At 41.8% G+C, this 5,275-nt stretch overlaps 1 pseudogene; it reads left to right on the top strand.

Annotated features, from left to right (window-relative positions):
* The first annotated feature begins 3,784 nt into the window (after nt 1–3,784).
* On the top strand, nt 3,785–4,290 carry LOC113889255 (annotated as a pseudogene).
* The last annotated feature ends 985 nt before the right edge of the window (nt 4,291–5,275 follow it).

Here is a 5,275-nt window from a genome sequence, read left to right as displayed (position 1 = left end):
TGGACGCTGGGGGCTCCCAGGACTGCCTGCAGGGGAGATCTAGGCAAGGTCTGAGGGCTTGGGGTGATGGGTGGCTCTTAAAGAGTGAGTAGAGAAACTTTCATTTTCTGGGTTTTTCCACAGTTTGCCCTTTCCTTTCTTTTCTACTCTTTGTAATGAAATCAATAAAAGTGCTAATTTTTGCCCTGAGTGCCTAGGTGGGGGACATCAAATCATGCGTGCCACTGTGGTTGATAGCTACACAGCCGTATGTTGTGCTTTTTACACCTCCTTAGTTGTTCCTGGGAGAAGAGTCTGGTCACAGTCAGAGAAGGAAGAAATATTCATACAAAAGGTGGCTTTTCCAGGTGACCAAGAAATGCTCAGTACGAAAAGAGCTTATGAGAGAAGCTTTTGATTTTTCTCATGTTTTCCTCATTTACCCTTTTCTCCCTTCTTTAAAAAATTCCAGTTGTGATTGTACTTTACGATATCACCTGAGTAGGCCTTAAGCTCCCTGGAGACATTATAGGGAACACTATCACTAATATCATTTGTTAAAAATGAGTTATTTTGCAACTATAATCCACAAGTCACTTTTTAAGGTGCTGGTTGTCCTAAAACAATTCATGTTTGCCTGTGTTTATTTCTCTTTCTCCTCTACCACTACAATATTTCACAGGATCCTTTGCTTCAGTCTTTGTGAGATAGTACAGATAATCTCATCTCCTTAATATTTCACTAGGAAGTGAACTAAGTAATCCCTCTAATTATGTAACATTTGACTGCCCTGATCGATTGTAAGCTCCCTAAAGGCAGTTAATGGCACATGTGGGGAATCCAGGAAGGGTGTCCTGTCCAGAGGAAGTGCACCGAGGGTCTCTGTCCCATTGTTGTTCGTTCACTAGGGCGTGTCCACTCTCTTGATCCCATGGACTACAGCACGCCAGGCTTCCCTGTCCTTCTCTATCTCTCAGAGATTGTTACAATTCATGTTCATTGAGTCGATCCAATGCAATCGAAAGCATCTCATCCTCTGATGACCCCTTCTCGTCTGCCCTCAATCTTTCCCAGCATCAGGGTCTTTTCCAGTGATGGGGCTCTTCCCATCAGGCGGCTGAAGTATTGGAGCTTCAGCTCCTGTCCCAGAAGTAGTTCTAAGAGAACTATACACACCAAAGTTTGATAGACCTAGTATTTGAAGACTGTTTCAGAAAACGATAATCTTCTGCAAACAAAGAGAGTAAGAGTAAATCTAAATGGATTTTTTAACTTCTGGATAATTTCTCAAAATATTATCTCAGGTGGAAACAGAGACTCCCAGAGTTGTTGTTTAATTGCCATAATCTGCCAGGCTCCTCTGTAGATGTCAACAAAACACCACTTGAAATATAGGATTGGAACTTATCAGGTGCAAAGGGAACTGTGTACTCAGCTGTCATCTACTGACCGTCATTGTCCCTGGAATGAGCGAAATGGCACTTTTGTGACAATGAAGAATAGGAACTGGAAAGGAGAACTTACTAAGTGTTCCTCTAAAATAGGAAGCACATTGTCAGAGCAGACAGCTCGGTCCGGTGCATGAGACAGTGGACATGGGGGCAAGACTCCTGGGTTGATGTCACAGCTGCAGCCTGCGCTGCCTGTGTGACCTTCGCACTACGGTTGTCTCCTCTTATATGGAACTGATGATCATATAAGTTTCTCTGGATTTTTCTGAAGATTGTAGGACAGAACGTACTTCTGACAATGCTTGTACACATAAGATTTCAGTATCTGTTCCCATGAGGCAGAAAATTCCCACATCCAACTATGGAAACGGGATAGAATTTCCTGAGATGACCTGCTTCCCTTCCCTTAATGCTCAGTCACTGGTCAACATTATAACATCTAATCTATCTCTTGTGTGAAACATGATGTGCTGTCCAAACAACTAAATCTAGTAGCTTCCAGCTAACAGCTGACCTCTCAGACACGAACAAAATGACTGTCCAGTCTGTACCCCCAGTCTCTTTTCAGGGTGAGTTAATAGGTTTACATCCTCAGAATCCAATACCATCCACAAAGAGTGAGAAATGTAAACAGACAATAAAGATAAATAAGTAGATACTGGGAGTTAGCAAAAGCCGTCCACTATCCTTTTTAGGTAACACTGTGCCTAAGAGCCTGCTACCCTCCCCTGGCTCTGTCTGCAGCTAAACCATTTCACATAAGCTGGTCTGCATCTGTCACTCTGTAGAGCGCTTCATCCCTGTTTGTGCAGTTAAGTGACATTTGTCATTTGGACAGAGACGTCACTATAGGTTTTCATTACATCATTTACTTTCTCTTTACCTTTGTGCGTTACTTCTTCACTCACTGCTTCCTTTTGCTTTCTAGGAATGTTCAATGACTGGAAAGTTTTGATCTCTTGAAAAAATCGCGAAGGAAATACATTAACTATTCTATTCATTTACATTTCTGTTCCTTTTTTTGCCATAAACGTCAAAGTGGAAATAGAAAAGATTGTAGGAGCATTAGCACAGCTTTTACAAACTGAAATACAAATGTCAAAGAAGAGTAGCATATGAAAACCATATAAAGGGAGCTAATAAAAAAGTGGGATGCTTGGACATGGCAAGGACAATGGCCTGGGATAAAAAAGGGACATTCTCACCACTTGAACACTTGGACAGGAGCGGTGGTTACACTTTACTTCATGAGAGTGACTTGGAGGATTCATCATCTTTGTATAGGCTTAGTTTGTAACCAGGAAGGGTCAGTTTTGAATTTACACTGGATCTGCTTCTGTGACGTAATTCTTTTTGTCTGAAATTCACATTTGTGAAGGCCAGAATCACAGATCGATATGACATCTTTGTTTGTTGACATGATACGAGATATTCCGTTTCCACACCACCCATGAAATGAATATCAGGAAGTGCAACTAACACATCCGCCTACCTGAGGCTTGCTGGCTGTTCTGGGAGATATTTTCAGGAATTAAACGTCCTTTACTTTGTTCCTCACCTCCCCCCCATATCTGATTCATAAAAGAGTCTGACATCCAGGACCCCCACAAGATGGTTTATTTGAGGAACTAGCCTTTCCTCTTCTCAGTCAGCCAGTTTCCCGAATAAAGCCCTTTCCTGCTCCCAACACCTCGTCTTGGATTCATTGATTTGCCCTGCTGGCAAGCAGAGCACTTGACTCTGTAACAAGCTCAGCATTTGGATTGGCACATAATAAATGTTTAGTAATTTTCTCAGTTATGGAGAGTAAATAAAACCAAAATTGACAAATTAAAAGTTCTGCTGAGGAGAATAAGGTGAGATCCATGCATATAAAGCTCAGATATTTTTCACGTCTAATCAAGTCTTCAAGAGGAATATGCAGAGGCAGCAAAAGAGGTTGAAAAAGAAGTCTAACAAAGTTTCCTTAAAAGTTGGTCTTAGCATCAGAAGAAAGATCCAACAGCTCTTAATTTATCATTAGTACCAAGTTACTGAGATGATAAGCATTCCATTGAGATTAGAAAATCTATGTTTTTAACTGATATGCATTTTACTTCAATGGTTAAGGGATACAGAAGAGCAGGAAACTCATGACAGCATGTCCAGGCTCTTGAAGTGAAAAACAAGCCCAAAATGAGGTAGTACATGTATCTTGGTAAACTCAGAATATGAACATTTTGGACTTAATATTTAAGAGGCACACAACAGAAGATCCTTAGATTGAAATGAAGATGAAGCAATGCTCACAATCGCTCATCTCAACTGGAATGCTTCCTTGAGGAATTGACCAAATGGTTCTTCATCTCTCAATGATGACACTGATGATGCTCATCTCTAACCCCCTCTCTTCCTCTGAATCCATGAACTGCCTCAGAGCTGACTTGGAAAAGCAGGAGACCTTCACATTTGCATCAAATAAACACAATCTCTCTCTTTTCTGTCTGGGCTACAGGAAAGACTTCAGATTCCCTCAGGAGCAGGTGAGTGGCAGCCAGATCCAGAGGCCCAGGCCTTCTCTATGCTCCACAAGATGCTCCAGCAGAGCTTCAACCTCTTCCACACAGAGCGCTCCTCTGCTGCCTGGGACACCACCCTCCTGGAGCAGCTCCGCACTGGACTCCATCAGCAGCTGGACGACCTTGACGCCTGCCTAGGGCAGGTGATGGAAGAGGAAGACCCTGCCCTGGGAAGGACGGGCCCCACACTGGCCGTGAAGAGGTACTTCCAGGGCATCCATGTCTACCTGAAAGAGAACGAACACAGTGACTGGGGCTGGGAACCTGTCAGAGTGGAAATCATGAGGCGCTTTCTGTGTTAACAAGTTCCTAAGAAAACTCAGGAAGTAAGAAGGAACCTGATTCTCAGTGACTCGTGTCCTAGCTCAGACTCTTCATTTTCAGTCATTTCCAAAACTCTGATTTCTACCTCAGCCATGAATAGTTTGAGTGACATTTGATATTGGCATTAATATTGAGAATATCAACATCCAGCTGTTTTTAGAATTAGAGGAATCTGATGTCATGTGGCTGAATCTTATGAAATAACATGTTTTTGTATGAATGTAATTCATTTATTTGTATTAATTTATTTACTTTTATGGTACTCACATTTATATGTTCTATTTATTACATGCATGCATGCTATGCATGCTGAGACGCTTCAGTCATGTCCGACTCTATGCGACCCTAAGGATAGCAGCCCCCAGGCTCCTCTGTCCACAGGATTTTCCAGGCAAGAATACCGGGGGGGTGCCATTTCCTTCTCCATTTTATTCCATAAGAATATAGAATTTTCTTTAATAAAATGTACCTTTTATTTACTCATGAAGTGTATTTGAAGACATGTTTCTTCCTCTTCCTTTTGAATCTTTTCCCAGAGGCCTAATGCTGTAAAACTACATATAGAAAGATGTTGTACAGTGCGTTCCTTTATTTGCTAGCCATGTGGAGAGTCTTCAGTATGAGACTCAGAGGCCCTGACCTTACAGAGCTCACACTGGAGCAAGGACATTGCCATGAAAGAAGTAGTTATAAGATAATTAGGTATTTACATTTGGGCCCTGGGCTACACAGAAGTATCAAATGCTGATGGCAGTGAGTATCCTGGGAAGCTCATTTAGACCACCTTTAAATGACTTAGCAGCAGCAGCAGCAGTCTCCCCAGGGAAGTAATCCGAAGTATGAGACTTGAAGAATGAGTATGAATTTGTTAAGTAACTCATGAAGAGCAAATTTTCCCAGAATAAAAAAACTAATAATACAAAACAAAGCATAGCATATAGAGTGTTCCTGCACAGGAATGGT

Source organism: Bos indicus x Bos taurus, unplaced genomic scaffold, assembly GCF_003369695.1.
Source record: "Bos indicus x Bos taurus breed Angus x Brahman F1 hybrid unplaced genomic scaffold, Bos_hybrid_MaternalHap_v2.0 tig00011652_arrow_arrow_obj, whole genome shotgun sequence".
Classification (NCBI taxonomy): Eukaryota; Metazoa; Chordata; class Mammalia; order Artiodactyla; family Bovidae; genus Bos; species Bos indicus x Bos taurus.
Note: the sequence above shows the minus strand (reverse complement) of the source record. Positions and strands in the feature narration are given on the sequence as shown.